The 24,607-nt window shown below is 69.8% G+C and overlaps 1 long non-coding RNA gene across 1 annotated transcript; it reads right to left on the reverse strand.

The window, feature by feature from the left end:
* Window positions 1-674: 674 nt before the first annotated feature.
* Window positions 675-11,810, reverse strand: LOC311204662. The gene is made up of 3 exons (XR_014618086.1): window positions 11,708-11,810; window positions 7,569-7,620; window positions 675-742 (listed from the first exon to the last, which is right to left on the reverse strand). It is a non-coding gene; the product is annotated as an uncharacterized lncRNA (long non-coding RNA).
* Between the last annotated feature and the right edge of the window lie 12,797 nt (window positions 11,811-24,607).

Raw genomic sequence — 24,607 nt, forward strand, 5'->3', positions numbered from 1 at the left:
ATGGGGTGGGGGGGGGTTATGGGGCTGGGGCGGCCCCTCCCTCGCTGCTGCATACACCTGCGGGGACCAGGGGGTTATGGGGCTGGGGGGGGGGGTTATGGGGCGGGGGGGGGGGGTTATGGGGCTGGGGGGGGTCTGGGGCCGGGGGGGGGGTTATGGGTCTGGGGGTGTTATGGGGCTGGGGGGGTCTGGGGCCGGGGGGTGGGTTTTGGGGCTGGGGGGGTTTATGGGGGTGGGGGGGGGGGTTATGGGGTTTGGAAGGGGTCTGGGGACAGGGGTGGGGGGGGTTTATGGGGTGGGGGGGGGGTTATGGGGCTGGGGGGGTGTTTATGGGGCTGGGGGGTCTATGGGGCTGGGGGGGGGGTTATGGGGTGGGGTCTGGGACAGGGGTGTGTTTATTGGGCTGGGGGGGGCGTTATGGGGCCAGGGGGGGGTTATAGGGTGGGGGGGGGTTATGGGGCTGGGGGAGCTTATGGGGTGGGGGAGGGGTCTGGGGACAGGGTTGGGGGGGGTTTATGGGGCCGGGGGGGGTGTTTAGGGGCCGGGGGGGGGGTTATGGGGGTGGGGTGGGGGGAGGGGCAGCAGGAGCCCGGTGCGGCGGAAGTGGGCGTGGCCTCCCCTTCCAGCCCCGCCCCCTCCTCCTCCTCACCAATCCGCCGCCGCTCTCCGGGTCTCCAGCCAATCACAGGGCGCCCCTGGCTCGGCAGCCAATCATCGTTCCCAGCCGTCTTCTAGCTCAGCCCTGGGGGACCAATCAGAAGAGAGGAGCTGAGAGGAGGTCACGTGGGGAGCTGGGGGGGTCACGTGGGGAGCAAGAGGCTCTTCCCCTCCCCTCCCCCCCCCCCACGAGGGGGGTTTTGGGGTGTCCCGAGATGTGGGGGAGGGGCGAGGGTGGGGGGTGGGGCCGGGAAACCCCCTCCCCAGCCCCACCCATCCCCCCCCCAGCCCTGGGGAGCGGGAAGGAGCCGGTTGCCGGGAAGGGGGGGTGGGGGGTGGGGGAGGGGACACGCCCGTGACGTCACGGGCCCAGCCCCCACCCCCCCCGCCCCGTGACATCATCGCGCACACGCGGCGCCGGCTCAACACGCGGGAGGCGCCCCAACCCCCCCCCCCAGCCCCCTGTGACCCCCCCACGCGCGTCCCCCCACCCCCCCCGTGACCCCCGTGACCCCCCCACTCGTGTCTCCGACCCCCCCTGACCCCCCACTCGTGTCCCCAGACCTCTGTGACCCCCCCATGTCCCCCCCGTGACCCCCCCACTCGTGACCCCCCACCCCCCCACTCGTGTCCCCAGCCCCCCCATGACCCCTGTGACCCCCCCACTCATGTGTCCCCCTGTGACCCTCCCCGTGTCCCCAGCCCCCCCGTGACCCCCCCACTCATGTCCCCCGTGTGACCCCCCACTCGTGTCCCCCCCGTGACCCCCCACTCGTGTCCCCAGCCCCCCCATGACCCCCGTATGTCCCTCCCACTCATGTCCCCAGCCCCCATTGACACCCCCCACTCATATCCCCCCCGTGTTCCCCCAGTCCTCCCATGACCCCCCCACTCGTATCCCCACCCCCCTGACCCCCCCCATGTCCCCCCCGTGACCCTCCCACTCGTGCCCCCTCCTGTGACCCCCCCACTCGTGTCCCTGTGACCCCCCCGTGTACCCCTCCGTGTACCCCCCACTCGTGTCCCCATGTCCCCCCAGCCCCCCCATAACCCTTGTGACCCCCCCACTCGTGTCCCCCCCATGACCCCCCACGACCCCCCACTCGTGACCCCCCCACTCGTGTGTCCCCCGTGTCCACCCCACTCGTGACCACCCCTGTGACCCTCCCTCACTCGTGTCCCCAGCCCCCATGACCCCCCCCAACTCATGTCCCCCCCGTGACCCCCTCACTCGTGTCCCCTGCCCGTGTCCCTCCACCCCCCCTGACCCCCGTGACCCCCCCACTCATGTCCCCAGCCCCCCCATGACCCCCCCACTCATGTCCCCCCCGTAACCCACCCCACTCATGTCCCCAGCCCCCTGTGACCCCCCCACTCGTGCCCCCACTCATGTCCCCCCCTTGACCCCTCCACTCGTGTCCCCAGCCCCCCCACCCCCCCACTCATGTGCCCTGCCCGTGTCCCCCCACCCTCCCACCCATGACCCCGGTGACCCCCCCACTCGTGTCCCCAGCCCCCCCATGACCCCCCCTCTAGTCCCCCCGGTAACCCCCCCACTCGTGGCCCCCCCCATGACCCCCCCACTCGTGTCCCCAGCCCCCCATGACCCCTGTGACCCCCCTCGTGTCCCCCCCATGTCCCCCCACTCGTGTCCCCCCCGTGCCCCCACCCTGACCCCCCACTCATGTCCCCCCCGTAATCCCCCCACTCATGTCCCCAGCCCCCCACAACCCCCACTCATGTCTCCAGCCCCCCCATGACCCTGTGACCCCCCTTGTGTCCCCCCCCATGACCCCCCCACTCTTGTCCCCAGCCCACTGTGACCCCCCCGTGACCCCCCCACTCGTGTCCTCCCCCGTGACCCCCCACTCGTGTCCCACCCCCCGTGCCCCCCCCTCGTGTCCCCAGCCCCCCCACTCGTGTCCCCAGCCCCCTGTGACCCCCCACTCGTGTCCCCCCTGTGCCCCCCCCACTCGTGTCCCCAGCCCCCCCACACCCCCACTCGTGTCCCCAGCCCCCTGTGACCCCCCCACTCGTGTCCCCCCCCGTGCCCCCCCACTCGTGTCCCCAGCCCCCCCACTCGTGTCCCCCGCCCTGTGACTCCCCCACTCGTGTCCCCAGCCCCCCCACATCCCCCACTTGTGTCCCCAGCCCCCCCACTCGTGCCCCCACCGTGCCCCCCCCCACTCGTGTCCCCAGCCCCCTGTGACCCCCCACTCGTGTCCCCCCCCCATGACCCCCCCACTCGTGTCCCCCCCATGACCCCCCACTCGTGCCCCCAGCCCCCCCACTCGTGTCCCCCCCCTGTGCCACCCCCACTCGTGTCCCCAGCCCCCCCACTCGTGCCCCCAGCCCCCTGTGACCCCCCCACTCGTGCCCCCAGCCCCCCCACTCGTGCCCCCCCCCCGCCGTACCGGCTGCTGCCTCCCGCTGTCCCCGTGTCCCCGCGTGTGGCCGGGTGACCCGGGCCGGGCCCCGCGTGGGCCGTGCCCATCCCCCACCCCCCTCCCCCCTCCCCCCCCTTCCTGGTGACGTCAGCCGGACGCTCCGTGACATCGCGCGGGGGAGGGGACGGGACGGGAAGGGGAAGGGGGGGGAGGGGAACACGCGTGGGGGGACCGGGGGGGGGGCAGGGGGGGACGGGGGGACACGTGGGGGGATGGGGGGGACACGTGGGGGGATGGGGGGGACATGGGGGGACGGGGGGGGACACGTGGGGACACGTGGGGACATGGGTGGGGGGACCAGGGGACACATGGGGGGATGGGGGGGACGGGGGGGAGAGGGGGACACGTGGGGGGACAGGGGGACACGTGGGGGATGGGGGGGACATGGGGGGACAGGGGGACACGTGGGGACACGTGGGGACACGGGTGGGGACACAGGGACACGTGGGGGGACAGGGGGGACATGGGGGGACAGGGGGACACGTGGGGGGACAGGGGGACACGTGGGGGATGGGGGGGACAGAGGAGGACAGGAGGACACAGGGGGACACGTGGGGACACGGGTGGGGACACAGGGACACGTGGGGGGATGGGGGGGACGGGGGGATGGGGGGGGACGGGGGACACGTGGGGAGATGGGGGGACAGGGGTGGGGACAGGGGGGGACAGGGGGACACATGGGGACAGGGGGACACAGGGGGACAGGGGGGACAGGGGGGACAGGGGGGGACGGGGGGACACGTGGGGGGACAGGGGGACACGTGGGGGGATGGGGGGGACACATGGGGGGGACATAGGGGGACATGGGGGGACAGGGGGACACGTGGGGACACGGGTGGGGACAGGGGGACACGTGGGGGGATGGGGGGACAGGGGGACACATTGGGGGATGGGGGACAGGGGGACACGTGGGGGGATGGGGGGACAGGGGGACACATCGGGGGATGGGGGGACAGGGGGACACGTGGGGGGACAAGGGGGACACGTGCGGGGACAAGGGGGACACGGGTGGGCACAGGGGGACACGTGGGGACAGGGGGTACATGTGGGGGGACAGGGGGACACATGGGGACAGGGGGACAGGGGACACGTGGGGGGACAAGGGGGACATGGGGGGGACAGGGGAGACAGGGGGACACGTGGGGACAGGGGGGGACATGGGGGGACAGGAGGTCATGTGGGGGGACAGGGGGACACGTGGGGACACGGGTGGGCACAGGGGGACATGTGGGGGGACAGGGGGGGACACGTGGGGACGGGTTGGGACATGGGGGGACGGGGGGACATGTGGGGAGATGGGGGGCCGGGGGACAGGGGCGGACAGGGGGACACGTGGGGACAGGGGGACACGTGGGGACATGGGAGGGGACAGGGGGACACGTGGGGGGATGGGGGGACACAGGGGGGGACACGTGGGGGCATGTGGGGGGACAGGGGGACACTGGGACACGTAGGGGGACAGGGGGACACGTGGGGACAGGGGGACACATGGGGGGACAGGGACAGGGGGACAGGGATGGGGACAGGGGGGACATGGGGGACAGGGGGACACGTGGGGGGACAAGGGGGGCAGAGGGGGACAGAGGGGGACAGGGGGACACGTGGGGACACGGGTGGGCACAGGGGGACACGTGGGGGACACGTGGGGGGACAAGGGGAGAGAGGGGGACAGAGGGGGACAGAGGGGGACAGAGGGACACGTGGGGACACGGGTGAGCACAGGGGGACACATGGGGACAGGGGGACACGTGGGGACAGGGGGACACGTGGGGCGACGGGGGGACAGGGGGACACGTGGGGGGACAGGGGGTCACGCGGGGACAGGGGGGGACAGGGGGACATGCGTGGGGACGGGGACACGCGGGGACAGGGACAGGCTGGGGTCACACGGGGTGACACGGGCAGAGGGACAGGGGGACACGGGTGGGGACACAGGGACATGTGGGGACACGTGGGGACACGTGAGGACACGGACAGGCTGGGGACACACGGGGTGACACGGGGACACGGGCAGAGGGACAGGGGGACACAAGGGGACACGGGTGGACACGAGTGGGGACACAGGTGGGGACAGGGGGACACGTGGGGACACGGGTGGACATGAGTGGGGACACAGGTGGGGACAGGGGGACACGGGTGGGGAGCTACAGAGACACGGACACGTGTGTGGGGACATGTGGGGACACACGGGGTGACACAGGGACAGGGGGACACGGGTGGGGACATGGATGGGGACACGGGTGGACACATGTGGGGACACGGGTGGGGACAGAGGGACAGGGGGACACGTGGGGACACGGACAGGCTGGGGCCACACGGGGTGACACGGGCAGAGGGACAGGGGGACACGGGTGGGGACACAGGGACATGTGGGGACACGTGGGGACACGTGAGGACACGGACAGGCTGGGGACACACGGGGTGACACGGGGACACGGGCAGAGGGACAGGGGGACACAAGGGGACACGGGTGGACACGAGTGGGGACACAGGTGGGGACAGGGGGACACGGGTGGGGAGCTACAGAGACACGGACACGTGTGTGGGGACATGTGGGGACACACGGGGTGACACAGGGACAGGGGGACACGGGTGGGGACATGGATGGGGACACGAGTGGACACATGTGGGGACACGGGTGGGGACAGAGGGACAGGGGGACACGTGGGGACACGGACAGGCTGGGGACACAGGGGGTGACACGGGGACACGGGCAGAGGGACGGGGACACGGGTGGGGACAGGGGTGGGGACATGTGGGGACACACGGGGACACAGGCTGGGGTGACACGGGGTGACACGGGGAGAGGGACAGGGGGACACGTTGGGACACGGGTGGACACGTGTGGGGAGCTGCAGGGACACGGACACGTGTGTGGGGACACGAGTGGGGACAGGGGGACACGTGGGGACACACATGGGGACACAGACATGTAGGGACACACGGGGTGACACGGGGACACGGGCAGAGGGACGGGGGACACGTGGGGACACGGGTGAGGACACGGATGGACATGGGTGGACACGAGTGGGGACATGGGGACACGTGGGGACACGGATGGACACGGGTGGGGACATGGACAGGCTGGGGACACATGGGGTGACACGGGGACACGGGCAGAGGGACAGGGACATGTGGGGACACGTGTGGACAGGGATGGACATGAGTGGGGAGCTGCAGGGACACGGACACGTGTGTGGGGACACGTGGGGACACACATGGGGACACGGATGGACACATGGGGACACACGTGGGGACATGTGGGGACAGGGACAGGCTGGGGACACACGGGGTGACACGGGGACACGTGTGGGGACAGGGGGACAGGTGGGGACACACGGGGACACAGACAGGCTGGGGACACACGGGGTGACACGGGGACACGGGCTGAGGGACAGGGGGACACAAGGGGACACGGGTGGACACGAGTGGGGCCATGGGGACATGTGGGGACACAGATAGACACGTGTGGGGACACGTGTGGGGACACAGGGACATGTGGGGACAGGGACAGGCTGGGGACACACAGGGTGACACGGGGACATGGGCTGAGGGACAGGGGGACACGGGTGGGGACATGGATGGGGACACGGATGGACATACATGGGGACACGGGTGGGGACAGGGGGGGTCACATGAGGACACGAGTGGGGACACGAGTGGGGACAGGGGGACACATGAGGACACGAACAGGCTGGGGACACACGGGGTGACACAGGGACACGGGTGGGGACAGGGGGACACGTGGGGACAGGGATGGACACAAGTGGGGAGCTGCAGGGACACGGACACGTGTGTGGGGACATGAGTGGGGACGGGGACACGGGTGGGGACACGGGTGGGGACAGGGATGGACACACATGGGGACACGGGTGGGGACAGGGGGACACTTGGGGACACGTGGGGACACGGGTGGGGAGCTACAGGGACACGGACACGTGTGTGGGGACACGTGGGGACACAGACAGGCTGGGGACACACGGGGTGACACAGGCAGTGGGACAGGAGGACACGTGGGGACACGGGTGGGGACACAGGGACATGGGGGGACACACGTGGGGACACGGGTGGGGACATGTGGGGACACGGGTGGACACGGGGACATGGGGACATGTGGGGACACGAGTGGGGACATGGATGGACACGGATGGGGACACGTGGGGACAGGGACAGGCTGGGGACATGCGGGGTGACACGGGGAGAGGGACAGGGGGACACGGACGGGGACACGGGTGGGGACACGGGTGGGACACAGGTGGGGACAGGGGGACACGGGTGGGGACACGGGTGGGGACAGGGGGACATGGGTGGGACACACGTGGGGACACGGGGACACGGGCAGAGGGACAGGGGGACACGGGTGGGACACGGGTGGGGACACGTGGGGACACGGGTGGGACACGGGTGGGGACACGGATGGGACACGGGTGGGACACGCGTGGGGGGTGGGGGAGGGGCACTCACGTGGCAGCAGGTCCGGGTGGGGGAGGGGCTACGCGCCAGCCATGCTCTGGATCTGGGGAGGGGGGGACAGGGTTACTGGGAGCACTGGGAGCGGGGACTGGGAGGGACTGGGAGCACCGGGAGGGACTGGGAGCGGGAACTGGGAGGGACTGGGAGCACTGGTATGGACTGGAAGCACTGGGAGCGGGAACTGCGAGGGACAGGAGGCGGGAACTGGGAGGGACTGGGAGCACTGGGGGGGGAACTGGGAGGGACTGGGAGCACTGGGAGGGACTGGGAACACTGAGAGCGGGAACTGGGAGGGACTGGGAGCAATGGGAGGGACTGGGAGCACTGGGAGCGGGAACTGGGAGCAACTGGGAGCACTGGGGGGGGAACTGGGAGGGACTGGGAGCACTGCGGGGGGAACTGGCGTGGACTGGGAGCACTGGGAGCGGGAACTGGGAGGGACTGGGAGCAATGGGAGGGAAACTGGTATGGACTGGGAGCAATGGGAGCGGGAACTGGGAGGGACTGGGAACAGTGGGAGTGGGATCTGGGAGGGACTGGGGGGAATCTGGTATGGACTGGGAGCACTGGGGGAAACTGGGAGGGACTGGGAGGGACTGGGAGCGGGAACTGGGAGGGACTGGGAGCACTGGGGGAAACTGGGAGGGACTGGGAGGGACTGGGAGCGGGAACTGGGAGGGACTGGGAGCACTGGGGGGAAACTGGCACGGACTGGGAGCACTGGGAGCGGGAACTGGGAGGGACTGGGAACACTGGCAGCGGGAACTGGTATGGACTGGGAGCAATGGGAGGGTACTGGGAGCACTGGGAGCGGGAACTGGGAGGGACTGGGAGCACTGGGGGGGGAAACTGGTATGGACTGGGAGCACTGGGAGCGGGAACTGGGAGGGACTGGGGGGGAATCTGGTATGGACTGGGAGCACTGGGGGGAAACTGGGAGGGACTGGGAGGGACTGTGAGCAATGGGAGGGACTGGGAGCACTGGGAGCAGGAACTGGGAGGGACTGGGAGCAATGGGAGGGACTGGGAGCACTGGGAGCGGGAACTGGGAGGGACTGGGAGCACTGGGACGGTACTGGGAGGCACTAGGGGGGACGACAGGGTTACTGGGAGCACTAGGAGCAGGAACTGGTATGGACTGGGAGCACTGGGGGGGAAACTGGCGTGGACTGGGAGCACTGGGGGGGAAACTGGCGTGGACTGGGAGCACTGGGAGCGGGAACTGGTATGGACTGGGAGCACTGGGGAGGAAACTGGTATGGACAGGGAGCACTGGGAGCGAGAACTGGGAGGGACTGGGAGCACTGGGAGCACTGGGAGCCACTGGGAAGGAACTGGGAGGGCACCCCTCCCCCCCACATCGGGACCAGTAGCTGCTCCCAGTGCTCCCAGTGCTCCCAGTACAGCCCTTACCTGACACCCCCAGCTCCCAGTAGGGCCCTTAGACAGCTCCCAGTGCTCCCAGTACGGCTCTTAGCTCCCAGTACAGCCAAGCCCAGCCCTCCCAGTACAGCCCATAGCTCCCAGTACAGCCAGGCCCAGCCCCCACAGTGCTCCCAGTGCTCCCAGTACGGCTCTTAGCTCCCAGTACAGCCAAGCCCAGCCCTCCCAGTGCTCCCAGTACAGCCAGGCCCAGCCCCCCCAGTGCTCCCAGTGCTCCCAGTATGGCTCTTAGCTCCCAGTACAGCCAAGCCCAGCCCTCCCAGTGCTCCCAGTACAGCCAGGCCCAGCCCTCCCAGTGCTCCCAGTACAGCCAAGCCCAGCCCTCCCAGTGCTCCCAGTACAGCCAGGCCCAGCCCCCCCAGTGCTCCCAGTACGGCTCTTAGCTCCCAGTATAGCCAAGCCCAGCCCTCCCAGTGCTCCCAGTACAGCCAGGCCCAGCCCTCCCAGTGCTCCCAGTGCTCCCAGTACGGCTCTTAGCTCCCAGTACATCCAAGCCCAGTCCTCCCAGTACAGCCCATAGCTCCCAGTACAGCCAGGCCCAGCCCCCCCAGTGCTCCCAGTGCTCCCAGTACGGCTCTTAGCTCCCAGTACAGCCAAGCCCAGCCCTCCCAGTGCTCCCAGTACAGCCAGGCCCAGCCCTCCCAGTGCTCCCAGTACAGCTCTTAGCTCCCAGTACAGCCAAGCCCAGCCCTCCCAGTGCTCCCAGTACAGCCAGGCCCAGCCCTCCCAGTGCTCCCAGTACAGCTCTTAGCTCCCAGTACAGCCAGGCCCAGCCCCCCCAGTGCTCCCAGTACAGCCAGGCCCAGCCCTCCCAGTGCTCCCAGTACAGCCCATAGCTCCCAGTACAGCCAGGCCCAGCCCTCCCAGCGCTCCCAGTGCTCCCAGTACGGCTCTTAGCTCCCAGTACAGCCAGGCCCAGCCCCCCCCAGTGCTCCCAGTGCTCCCAGTACGGCTCAGCTCCCAGTACAGCCAGGCCCAGCCCTCCCAGTGCTCCCAGCGCTCCCAGTATGGCTCTTAGCTCCCAGTACAACCAGGCCCAGCCCTCCCAGTGCTCCCAGTACAACCAGGCCCAGCCCCCCCAGTGCTCCCAGTACGGCTCTTAGCTCCCAGTACAACCAGGCCCAGCCCTCCCAGTGCTCCCAGTCCAAGCCCTCCCAGCGCTCCCAGTGCTCCCAGTACAGCACATAGCTCCCAGTACTGCCAGGCCCAGTGCTCCCAGTGCCCCAGTAAGGCTCTTATCTCCCAGTACAGCCTGGCCCAGCCCTCCCAGTCCGGCCCTCCCAGTGCTCCCAGTCCGGCCAGGCCCAGCCCTCCCAGTGCTCCCAGTCCACCCAGCCCAGCCCTCCCAGCGCTCCCAGTCCAGCTCACCACTCCCAGTACAGCCAGGCCCAGCCCTCCCAGCGCTCCCAGTGCTCCCAGTACAGCTCTTAGCTCCCAGTACAGCCGGGCCCAGCCCTCCCAGCACTCCCAGTCCGGCCAGGCCCAGCCCTCCCAGTGTTCCCAGTACAGTTCTTAGCTCCCAGTCCAGCCAGGCCCAGCCCTCCCAGCTCTCCCAGTGCTCCCAGTACAGTTCTTTGCTCCCATTCCAGCCAGGCCCAGCCCTCCCAGTGCTCCCAGCCCTCCCAGTCCAGCCCTCCCAGCACTCCCAGTGCTCCCAGTCCAGCTCACCACTCCCAGTCCACCCAGGCCCAGCCTTCCCAGCCCTCCCAGTGCTCCCAGGCCCAGCCCTCCCAGCGCTCCCAGTGCTCCCAGTATGGCTCTTAGCTCCCAGTACAGCCAGGCCAAGCCCTCCCAGTGCTCCCAGTCCGGCCAGGCCCAGCACTCCCAGCGCTCCCAGTGCTCCCAGTAGGGCTCTTAGCTCCCAGTACAGCCAGGCCCAGCCCTCCCAGTGCTCCCAGTCCGGCCAGGCCCAGCACTCCCAGCACTCCCAGCGCTCCCAGTGCTCCCAGTAGGGCTCTTAGCTCCCAGTACAGCCAGGCCCAGCCCTCCCAGTGCTCCCAGTCCGGCCAGGCCCAGCACTCCCAGCGCTCCCAGTCCACCCAGCCCAGCCCTCCCAGCGCTCCCAGTGCTCCCAGGCCCAGCCCTCCCAGTGCTCCCAGTGCTCCCAGTATGGCTCTTAGCCCCCAGTCCGGCCAGGCCCAGCCCTCCCAGCGCTCCCAGTACAGCCAGGCCCAGCCCTCCCAGCCCTCCCAGCGCTCCCAGTCCACCCAGCCCAGCCCTCCCAGCGCTCCCAGTGCTCCCAGCCCAGCCCTCCCAGCGCTCCCAGTGCTCCCAGTCTCTCCCGCCTCCGCCTTATCTCCCGGCCGGGGCCCAGCCCGGGGCAGCGAGGGGGGGGGTGGGGGTGGGGGGAGGGGCGGGGGGGGGGGCATCCCCACCCCTCCCCCCCCCGGGGTGTTGCGTCAGCGAGGGGGGGGGGAGGGGAAAGGAGGAGGAGGGGGGGGTGGGGGAGGGGTAGAGCGAGTGGGGGAGGGGGAAGGTAGAAGGAGGGGGGGGGGGTCGGGGGGGTCACCCCTCCCCCACCCAGCCGGGCTCGAGGATCGAGGTGGGGGGGGAGGGGAAAGGGTGTGGGGGGTGGGAGGGGAAACTGAGGCACGGGGGGGGGGAGGGAGGTTGGAGTTGGGGGGGGGGGGTTGGGGGTCAAGCGGTTCCCCCCCCTCCCCTCCCCCATCCCGTAGCGGCGGCGGTACCTGCGTGTGTGTGTTGGGGGGAGGGGCGGGTGGGTGGCTGCGGGTCCCGGGTGGGGGGTCCCGGGGGGTCCCGGCCCGGCCCCGGCCGCTGGCGGCTCCGCCGGCTCCGCTCAAACAAAGGACCCAGCGCCGCGCGCCCCGCCCGCCCCTTGGCCCCGCCCACCGACACGCCCCTTCCCCGCGACACGCCCCCTCCGCGCTCCTTATATGGGCAACGGACACGCCCACTCCCTTAACGCTATAGGCGGTTAAGCCACGCCCACCGCCCCTAAGCCACGCCCACAGTCTCCAAGCCACGCCCACCGCCACTAAACCACGCCCACCGCGGCTAAGCCACGCCCCCTCCTGGGCACGCCCTGGGGGGAGGAGGAGGAGGCGAGCGCTGATTGGAGGATACGGGGAGCCCCCCCCCCCCAGCCTGGACACGCCCACCGCGGGGGGGGGGTCGTTCCGTGGAGGGGGGGGGTTCGGCTGGACTGGGAGGGACTGGGAGGGACTGGGAGGGACTGGGAGGGACTGGGAGCACTGGGAGCACTGACTGAGGTGCACTGGGCTGTACTGGGATGCACTGGGCTGTACTTGGATGTACTGGGATGTACTGGGAGCGCTGACTGGGCTGTACTGGGATTCACTGGGAGCTCTGACTGGGATGCACTGGGCTGTACTGGGATGTACTGGGATGCACTGGGAGCACTGACTGGGATGTACTGGGATGCACTGGGCTGTACTGGGCTGCACTGGGAGCACTGGGAGCACTGACTGGGATGCACTGGGATGTACTGGGATGCACTGGGATGTACTGGGATGCACTTGGCTGTACTGGGCTGCACTGGGAGCACTGGGAGCACTGACTGGGATGCACTGGGATGTACTGGGATGCACTTGGCTGTACTGGGCTGTACTGGGAGCAATGGGATGCAGTGACTGGGATGCACTGGGATACACTGGGAGCACTGGGATGCACTGGGAGCACTGACTGGGATGTTCTGGGCTGTACAGGGCTGTACTGGGATGCACTGGAATGTACTGGGAGCACTGGGAGCTCTGACTGGGACGTACTGGGATGTACTGGGACGTACTGGGATGTAGTGGAATGCACTGGGATGCACTAGGATGCACTGGGAGCACTGACTGGGATGTACTGGTCTGCACTAGGCTGTACTGGGCTGTACTGGGAGCACTGGGAGCACTGACTGGGCTGTACTGGGCCGTACTGGTCTGTACTGGGAGCCCTGGGAGCAGTGACTGGGCTGTACTGGGCTGTACGGGGCTGTACTGGTCTGTACTGGGAGCCCTGGGAGCAGTGACTGGGCTGCACTGGGCTGTACTGGGCTGTACTGGTCTGTACTGGGAGCCCTGGGAGCAGTGACTGGGCTGTACTGGGCTGTACGGGGCTGTACTGGGATGCACTGGTCTGTACTGGGAGCCCTGGGAGCTCTGACTGGGCCGTACTGGGCTGTACTGGTCTGTACTGGGAGCCCTGGGACCTCTGACTGGGCTGCACCGGGCTGCACTGGGCCGCACTGGGAGCACTGGGAGCTCTGACTGGGCCGTACTGGGCTGTACTGGTCTGTACTGGGAGCTCTGGGAGCTCTGACTGGGCCGTACTGGGCCGTACTGGTCTGTACTGGGAGCCCCGGGCGCCCCGTGAGGTGCCGGGGGGGGGGGGACGACGGGGCGTGTCCATCCCGATCCCCACTCCAGCGCAGCCAATGACCGCCGCCCCCCGCCGGGCCGCAGCCAATAGGAGCGCAGCACAGGGGGGAGGGAGGGGGGCGTGTCCTTCCCAAGCCCCGCCCCCTCCTCATCCTCCCCCCCCCGCCCCGAGGGGGGGACGCGCGGGGCCGCACGTGCGCAGTGACGCGCGGCGAAAAGTGGGCGGGGCCAGCAGGGGCCACGCCCCCTCCCGGCGCGCGTGGCCGAGGTCACGTGGGCTCCCCCCCCCCCCTCGCGCCAGAGCCTCCCGGCAACAAGCGCCCCGGCGGCGCCTGATTGGCTGAGCGCTGCGTGACGTCAGCGGCCGGCCCGTTGCCATAGCGACGGGCGGGGCGGGGCGGGGGGGGAAACCCGGGCGTGTGACGTGGGGGGAGGGGAGGGGGGGGCAGCGCCGGAAGTGGCGTTTGTGGGGAGAACGAGGCTGTGCTGGGGGAGGGGCGGGGGGGTGACACGCGTGGGGGGAGGGGAGGGGAGGGGAGGGGAGGGGGGGTTGGTGCCTCCGGGACGCGTGACACACGCGTGGGAGAGGCGGGGGGGGGACCCCCTGACCCCCCCGACCCCGTGACCTCCCTGACCTCCCCTGACCTCCCTGAGACCCCCTGACCCCCCCGACCCCCCTCAACAACCCCTGACCCCCCAACCCCCCCGACCCCCCTGACCCCCCGACCTCGTGACCCCCCCGACCCCCCCTGACATCCCTGAGACCCCCTGGCCCCCCCAACCCTATGACCCCCCTGACCTTGTGACCCCCCAACCCCCGACCCCCCTGGCCTCCCATGACCCCCCCTGACCCCACCACCACCCCTTGACCCCCTGACCCCCCTGACACCCCGAGCCCCCTGACACCCCCTGACCCCCCCTGACCTCCATGACCCCCGACCCCGTGACCCCCGACCCTGTAACCCCCCTGACCCCCCGACCTCCCTGACCCCTTTGACACACCCCGACCCCCCTGACCCCCTCTGACACTCCCCAACCCCCCTGACCCCCCAGATCCCCCTGACCCTGTGACCCCCCCGACCCCCTGTGAGCCCCCGAACCCTTTGACCCCCCCGACCACCCCGACCCCCGATCCTGTGACCCCACCTGACCCCCCCGAACCCCCAACCCGTGACCCCCCTGACCTCCCTGACCCCGTGACCCCCCGACCCCCTCTGACACCCCCCTGACCCCCCTGACTCCTCATGACCCCCCCAACCCCTCTGATCCCCCAACCCTATGACCCCCCTGAGCCTGTGACCCCACTGACCCCGTGACCCCCCAACCCCCCTGGCCTCCCTGAACTCCCTGACACCCCCAATCCCCCCTGACCACCCCTGACCCCCCCGACCCTGTGACCTCCCTGACCCCCCTGGCCTCCCATGACCCCTCCTGACCCCACCCCCACCCCTGTGACCCCCCTGACACCCCCGACCCCCATGACCCCCCTGACCTCCCTGACCCCCCCAACCCCCCTGATCCACCCAACCCTGTGACCCCCCCGACCCCCATGACCCCCCCTGCCCCCCTGAACTCCCTGACACCCCCAATCCCCCCGACCACCCCTGACCCCCCGACCCTGTGACCTCCCTGACCCCCCCGACTCCCCTGGCCTCCCATGACCCCCCCTGACCCCACCCCCACCCCTTGACCCCCCAACCCCCCTGACACCCCCAAACCCCCCGACCTCCATGACCCCCCGACCCCGTGACCCCCCAACCTTGTAACCCCCCTGACCCCCTTTGACACCCCCCCGACCCCCCTGACCCCTCTGATCTCCTGAACCCCCTTGACCCCCCCAACCCCTCTGACCCCCCCGACCCCCATGATCCCCCTGACCCCCTCTGACACCCCCTGACCCCCCTGACTCCCCCTGAACCCCCCCGACCCCCCTGACACCCCTTGACCTCCCGACCCCCCTGAACCCCAACCCCCCTTGACCCCCCTGCTCCTGTGACCCCCCTGACCCCCCCTAAACCCCCTTGACCCCCCTTGGCCCCCAGTGACCCCCCCGAACCAATGACACCCCCAACCTCCCTGACCCCCCCGACCCCCCGTGACCCCCCGACCTTCCCTGACCCCCCCAACCCCCCTGAACCCCCCTGACCCCCTGTGACCCCCTGAGCCCTGTGACCCCCCCGACCCCTCTGTGACCTCCAGCATCCCCTGACCTCCCTGACAACCCCCTGACCTGCCCGACCCCCCAGGACACCCCTGACCCCCCCTGACCCCCCCTGACCCCACCAAACCCCCCTGACACCCTGACCCCCCGACCCCATGACCCCCAAACCCCACCAACTCACTTCAACTCCCTGACCCCCGACCCCCACTGACCCCGTGAACCCCCCCATCCCCTCGACCCCGTGACCCCCCCTGACCCCCTCTGAACCCCCTGACCCCCCAACACCCCTTAACCCCCTGACTCCCTGAGCCCCTGACCCCCCGACCCCGTGACCCCAATGACCCTGTGACCCCGACACTCTGACCCCCCTGACCCCACTGACCCCCCCAATGTGAGACCCCCTGAGACCCCCCCGACCCCCCTGACCCCCCCGACCCTCCTGACCCTGTGACCCCCCTGACCCCCCAACATCCGACCCCACCCTAACCCCCCTGACCCCCGTGATCCCTCGACCCTCAGTGACCCCATGACCCCACCTGACCCCCCGACCCCGACCTCGTGACCCCCCTGCCCCCCAGTGACCCCCCCGACCCCATTACCTCCCTGAACCCTCCTGAGCCTCCCTGACCCCCCTGACCCCCCCAACCCCCCTGACGCCCCCTCACCCCCCCGACCCTGTGACCCCCGTGACCCCCTGACCCCCCCAACCCGAGACCCCCCCCAGACCCCCCTGACCCCGTGACCCCCCCTGACCCCCCGAACCCCCAACCCCATGACCCCACCTGACCCCCCATAACCCCCTGAGCCCCCGAACCCCTGACCCCCCTGACCCCGTGACCCCCCCAACCTCCCTGACTCCCCCAACGTGAGACCCCCCCAGACACCCCTGACCCCCCAACCCCCCTTAACCCCCTGGCCCCCCCTGACCCCCCCTGATCCCATGACCCCCCTGACCCACCCTGACACCCCCAACCCCCCCTTACCCCCCTGACCCCTTGACCCCCCCAACCTCCCTGACTCCCCCAACGTGGGACCCCCCCAGACACCCCTGACCCCCCAACCCCCCTTAACCCCCTGGCACCCCCTGACCCCCCAACCCCCCCCTGACCCCCCCAACCCCCCCCGACCCCATTACCCCCCTGACCCCCCCTGACCTCCCCTTACCCCCCTGACCCCCCGACCCTGTAACACCCCCTGACCCCCCTGGAACCCCCAACCCCGTAACCCCCCTGACCCCCCCCCATAGGAAGTGACCCCCCAAGCCCCGCCCCTCCCCTGTGATGTCATGCAGGACGTCCTGCCTCAGCGCCTCCGCCGTGACGTCATTTCCTGTGGAAACAACACCCCCCCCCCTCCACCTGAGGCCCCCTGAGACCCCCCCCACCCTTCAGGTCACCCCTCCACTCAGGCCCCACCCCCACCCAGGACACGCCCCCACCCCACCCAGGACACACCCCCACCCAGGACACACCCCACCCAGGACACACCCCCCCACTCAGGACACCCCCCACCCAGGACACACCCCCACCCAGGACACACCCCCACCCAGGACACCCCCCCCACCCAGGACACACCCCACCCAGGACACACCCGACACACCCCACCCAGGACACACCCCCACCCAGGACACACCCCCACCCCACCCAGGACACACCCCCACCCAGGACACGCCCCCACCCAGGACACACCCCCACCCAGGACACACCCCCACCCAGGACACCCCCACCCCACCCAGGACACACCCCCACCCAGGACACGCCCCCACCCAGGACACCCCCCCCCCACCCAGGACACACCCCACCCAGGACACACCAACACCCAGGACACACCCCACCCAGGACACACCAACACCCAGGACACACCCCCCACCCAGGACACACCCCCACCCAGGACACACCCCCACCCAGGACACACCCCCACCCAGGACACACCCCCCACCCAGGACACACCCCACCCAGGACACGCCCCCACCCAGGACACACCCACCCAGGACACACCCCCACAGGACACACCCCCCACCCAGGACACGCCCCCACCCAGGACACACCCCCACCCAGGACACGCCCCCACCCAGGACATGCCCCCACCCAGGACACACCCCCACCCAGGACACACCCCACCCAGGACACCCCCCCCACCCAGGACACACCCCACCCAGGACACACCCCACCCAGGACACACCCCACCCAGGACACACCCCCCACCCAGGACACACCCCCACCCCACCCAGGACACACCCCCCACCCAGGACACGCCCCCACCCAGGACACACCCCACCCAGGACACACCCCCCACCCAGGACACACCCCCACCCAGGACACCCCCCCACCCCACCCAGGACACACCCCCACCCAGGACACGCCCCCACCCAGGACACCCCCCCCCACCCAGGACACACCCCACCCAGGACACACCAACACCCAGGACACACCCCCCACCCAGGACACACCCCCACCCAGGACACACCCCCACCCAGGACACACCCCCCACCCAGGACACACCCCACCCAGGACACACCAACACCCAGGACACACACCCCACCCAGGACACACCCCCACCCCACCCAGGACACACCCCCACCCAGGACACGCCCCCACCCAGGACACCCCCCCCCACCCAGGACACACCCCACCCAGGACACACCAACACCCAGGACACACCCCCCACCCAGGACACACCCCCACCCAGGACACACCCCACCCAGGACACACCCCCACCCAGGACACACCCCACCCAGGACACACCCCCCACCCAGGACACACCCCACCCAGGACACACCCCACCCAGGACACACCCCACCCAGGACACACCCCCCACCCAGGACACACCCCCACCCAGGACACACCCCACCCAGGACACACCCCCACCCAGGACACACCCCCCACCCAGGACACACCCCACCCAGGACACACCCCCACCCAGGACACACCCCCCACCCAGGACACGCCCCCACCCAGGACACGCCCCCACCCAGGACACACCCCACCCAGGACACACCCCCACCCAGGACACACCCCCACCCAGGACACACCCCCACCCAGGACACACCCCCCACCCAGGACACACCCCACCCAGGACACACCAACACCCAGGACACACCCCACCCAGGACACACCCCCACCCCACCCAGGACACACCCCCACCCAGGACACGCCCCCACCCAGGACACCCCCCCCACCCAGGACACACCCCACCCAGGACACACCAACACCCAGGACACACCCCCCACCCAGGACACACCAACACCCAGGACACACCCCCCACCCAGGACACACCCCACCCAGGACACACCCCCACCCAGGACACACCCCCACCCAGGACACCCCCCCCCACCCAGGACACACCCCACCCAGGACACACCAACACCCAGGACACACCCCCCACCCAGGACACACCCCCACCCAGGACACACCAACACCCAGGACACACCCCCCACCCAGGACACACCCCACCCAGGACACACCAACACCCAGGACACACCCCCCACCCAGGACACACCCCCACCCAGGACACACCCCCACCCAGGACACGCCCCCACCCAGGACACACCCCCACCCAGGACACACCCCACCCAGGACACACCCCACCCAGGACACACCCCACCCAGGACACACCCCCCACCCAGGACACACCCCCACCCAGGACACACCCCACCCAGGACACACCCCCACCCAGGACACAACCCCCACCCAGGACACACCCCACCCAGGACACACCCCCACCCAGGACACACCCCCCACCCAGGACACACCCCACCCAGGACACGCCCCCCACCCAGGACACACCCCACCCAGGACACACCAACACCCAGGACACACCCCCACCCAGGACACACCCCCCACCCAGGACACGCCCCCACCCAGGACACGCCCCCCACCCAGGACACACCCCACCCAGGACACACCCCCCACCCAGGACACACCCCCACCCAGGACACGCCCCCACCCAGGACACCCCCCCCCACCCAGGACACACCCCACCCAGGACACACCAACACCCAGGACACACCAACACCCAGGACACACCCCCACCCCACCCAGGACACACCCCCACCCAGGACACGCCCCCACCCAGGACACCCCCCCCCACCCAGGACACACCCCACCCAGGACACACCAACACCCAGGACACACCCCCCACCCAGGACACACCAACACCCAGGACACACCCCCCACCCAGGACACACCCCACCCAGGACACACCCCCACCCAGGACACACCCCCACCCAGGACACACCCCCACCCAGGACACACCCCACCCAGGACACACCAACACCCAGGACACACCCCCCACCCAGGACACCACCAACACCCAGGACACACCCCCACCCAGGACACACCCCACCCAGGACACACCCCACCCAGGACACACCCCCCACCCAGGACACGCCCCCACCCAGGACACACCCCCCACCCAGGACACACCCCACCCAGGACACACCAACACCCAGGACACACCCCCCACCCAGGACACACCCCACCCAGGACACACCAACACCCAGACACACCCACCCAGGACACACCCCACCCAGGACACACCCCCACCCAGGACACACCCCCCACCCAGGACACACCCCCACCCAGGACACACCCCCACCCAGGACACACCCCCACCCAGGACACCCCCCACCCAGGACACACCCCCACCCAGGACACACCCCCACCCAGGACACACCCCCACCCAGGACACACCCCACCCAGGACACACCCCCACCCAGGACACGCCCCCACCCAGGACACACCCCCCACCCAGGACACACCCCACAGGACACACCCCACCCAGGACACACCCCACCCAGGACACACCCCCCACCCAGGACACACCCCCACCCCACCCAGGACACACCCCCACCCAGGACACACCCCCACCCAGGACACCCCCCCCCACCCAGGACACCCCCCACCCAGGACACACCAACACCCAGGACACACCCCCACCCAGGACACACCCCCACCCAGGACACACCCCCACCCAGGACACACCCCCCACCCAGGACACACCCCCACCCAGGACACACCCCCCCACCCAGGACACACCCCACCCAGGACACACCAACACCCAGGACACACCCCACCCAGGACACACCAACACCCAGGACACACCCCCCACCCAGGACACACCCCCACCCAGGACACACCCCACCCAGGACACACCCCCACCCAGGACACACCAACACCCAGGACACACCCCCACCCAGGACACACCCCACCCAGGACACACCCCACCCAGGACACACCCCCCACCCAGGACACGCCCCCACCCAGGACACACCCCCCACCCAGGACACACCCCACCCAGGACACACCAACACCCAGGACACACCCCCACCCAGGACACACCCCACCCAGGACACACCAACACCCAGGACACACCCCACCCAGGACACACCCCACCCAGGACACACCCCCACCCAGGACACACCCCCCACCCAGGACACACCCCCACCCAGGACACACCCCCACCCAGGACACACCCCCACCCAGGACACCCCCCACCCAGGACACACCCCCCACCCAGGACACACCCCACCCAGGACACACCCCCACCCAGGACACACCCCCCACCCAGGACACACCCCCACCCAGGACACACCCCCACCCAGGACACACCCCCACCCAGGACACCCCCCACCCAGGACACACCCCACCCAGGACACACCCCCACCCAGGACACACCAACACCCAGGACACGCCCCCACCCAGGACACACCCCCACCCAGGACACACCCCCACCCAGGACACACCCCCACCCAGGACACACCCCACCCAGGACACACCCCCACCCAGGACACGCCCCCACCCAGGACACACCCCCACCCAGGACACACCCCACCCAGGACACACCCCACCCAGGACACACCCCCCACCCAGGACACACCCCCACCCAGGACACACCCCCACCCAGGACACACCCCCACCCAGGACACACCCCACCCAGGACACACCCCCACAGGACACACCCCACCCAGGACACACCCCCACCCAGGACACACCCCCCACCCAGGACACACCCCCCACCCAGGACACACCCCCACCCCACCCAGGACACACCCCCACCCAGGACACACCCCCACCCAGGACACCCCCCCCCACCCAGGACACCCCCCACCCAGGACACACCAACACCCAGGACACACCCCCACCCAGGACACACCCCCACCCAGGACACACCCCCACCCAGGACACACCCCACCCAGGACACACCCCCACCCAGGACACACCCCACCCAGGACACCCCACCCCACCAGGACACACCCCACCCAGGACACACCCCCACCCAGGACACACCCCCCACCCAGGACACCCCCCACCCAGGACACACCCCACCCAGGACACACCCCCACCCAGGACACACCCCACCCAGGACACACCCCACCCAGGACACACCCCACCCAGGACACACCCCCCACCCAGGACACACCCCCACCCAGGACACACCCCCCACCCAGGACCGCCCCCACCCAGGACACGCCCCCACCCAGGACACACCCCACCCAGGACACACCCCCCACCCAGGACACACCCCACCCAGGACACACCAACACCCAGGACACACCCCCCACCCAGGACACACCCCCACCCAGGACACACCCCCACCCAGGACACACCCCCACCCAGGACACACCCCCCACCCAGGACACACCCCACCCAGGACACACCAACACCCAGGACACACCCCCCACCCAGGACACACCAACACCCAGGACACACCCCCACCCAGGACACACCCCACCCAGGACACACCCCCACCCCACCCAGGACACACCCCACCCAGGACACGCCCCCCACCCAGGACACCCCCCCCCACCCAGGACACACCCCACCCAGGACACACCAACACCCAGGACACACCCCCACCCAGGACACACCCCCACCCAGGACACACCCCCACCCAGGACACACCCCCACCCAGGACACACCCCCACCCAGGACACGCCCCCACCCAGGACACGCCCCCACCCAGGACACACCCCACCCAGGACACACCCCCCACCCAGGACACACCCCCACCCAGGACACACCCCCACCCAGGACACACCCCCACCCAGGACACACCCCCCACCCAGGACACACCCCACCCAGGACACACCAACACCCAGGACACACCCCCCACCCAGGACACACCCCCACCCCACCCAGGACACACCCCCACCCAGGACCCCCCCCCCACCCAGGACACACCCCCCACCCAGGACACACCCCACCCAGGACACACCAACACCCAGGACACACCCCCCACCCAGGACACACCCCCACCCAGGACACACCCCACCCAGGACACACCCCCACCCAGGACACACCCCACCCAGGACACACCAACACCCAGGACACACCAACACCCAGGACACACACCCCCACCCAGGACACACCCCCACCCAGGACACACCCCCCACCCAGGACACACCCCCACCCCACCCAGGACACACCCCCACCCAGGACACACCCCCCACCCAGGACACGCCCCCACCCAGGACACCCCCCCCCACCCAGGACACACCCCACCCAGGACACACCAACACCCAGGACACACACCCCCACCCAGGACACACCCCCACCCAGGACACCCCCCACCCAGGACACACCCCCACCCAGGACACACCCCCACCCAGGACACACCCCACCCAGGACACACCCCCACCCAGGACACACCCCCCACCCAGGACACACCCCCACCCAGGACACACCCCACCCAGGACACGCCCCACCCAGGACACACCCCCACCCAGGACACACCCCACCCAGGACACACCCCCACCCAGGACACACCCCCACCCAGGACACACCCCCCACCCAGGACACACCCCCACCCAGGACACCCCCTCCCCCTCCCTCGACTTCCCCTCCCCCCCCCCCCATTCCCTGGGTGCCCCTCCCCCACCCTGGGGTGCCCCTCCCTGTAGCACCCCTCCCCCCACCCCTCCCCTATGACATCACCGCCTCCCTCCACCCCTCCCCTGTGACGTCATCAGCCTGTAGAACCCCTCCCCCCTCCCAGCCCCTCCCCCCACCCCTCCCCTATGACATCACCGCCTCCCTCCACCCCTCCCCTGTGACGTCATCAGCCTGTAGACCCCTCCCCCCTCCCAGCCCCTCCCCCCACCCCTCCCCTATGACATCACCGCCTCCCTCCACCCCTCCCCTGTGACGTCATCAGCCTGTAGAACCCCTCCCCCCTCCCAGCCCCTCCCCCCACCCCTCCCCTATGACATCACCGCCTCCCTCCACCCCTCCCCTGTGACGTCATCAGCCTGTAGAACCCCTCCCCCCTCCCAGCCCCTCCCCCCACCCCTCCCCTATGACATCACCGCCTCCCTCCACCCCTCCCCTGTGACGTCATCAGCCTGTAGAACCCCTCCCCCCTCCCAGCCCCTCCCCCCACACCTCCCCTATGACGTCATCTCCCCATTCAACCCCCTCCCCCGCCCCATCTTCCATCCCCTCCCCCCACACTCAGCACCCTTATAACCCCCCCACCCCCTACCCCCCCCCCCCATCCCCTATGGAGCCCCTATAGAGCCCCTATAGAGCTCGTAGGGAGCCCTATACAGCCCCTGTAGTGCTCTAGAGCCCGTATGGAGCCCTATAGAGCCCCTACAGAGCCCCTGTAATGCTCTAGAGCCCCTATGGAGCCATATAGAGCCCCTATAGTGCTCTAGAGCCCCTATGGAGCCCGATAGAGCCCCTATAGAGCTTGTATGGAGCCCTATACAGCCCCTATAGTGCTCTAGAGCCCCTAGGGACCCCTTAAGGAGCCCTATGGAGCCCCTATGGAGCCCTATAGAGCTCTAGAACCCCTATAGAGCTCTACAACCCCTATGGAGCCCCTGTAGAGCCCCTATGGAGCCCCTATAAAGCTCTAGAACCACTATAGAATCCCTATGGAGCCCCTATAGAGCTCTAGAACCCCTATAGAGCCCCTATGGAGTCCCTATAGAGCCCCTATGGAGCTCTAGAACCCCTATGGAGCCCCATAGTGCTCTAGAGCCCCTATGGAGCCCCTATAGAGCTCTAGAACCCCTATAGAGCCCCTATGGAGCCCCTACAGAGCTCTAGAACCCCTATAGAGCTCTACAAGCCCTATGG

Source organism: Gallinula chloropus, assembly GCF_964237585.1.
Source record: "Gallinula chloropus genome assembly, contig: HAP1_SCAFFOLD_499, whole genome shotgun sequence".
Classification (NCBI taxonomy): domain Eukaryota; kingdom Metazoa; phylum Chordata; class Aves; order Gruiformes; family Rallidae; genus Gallinula; species Gallinula chloropus.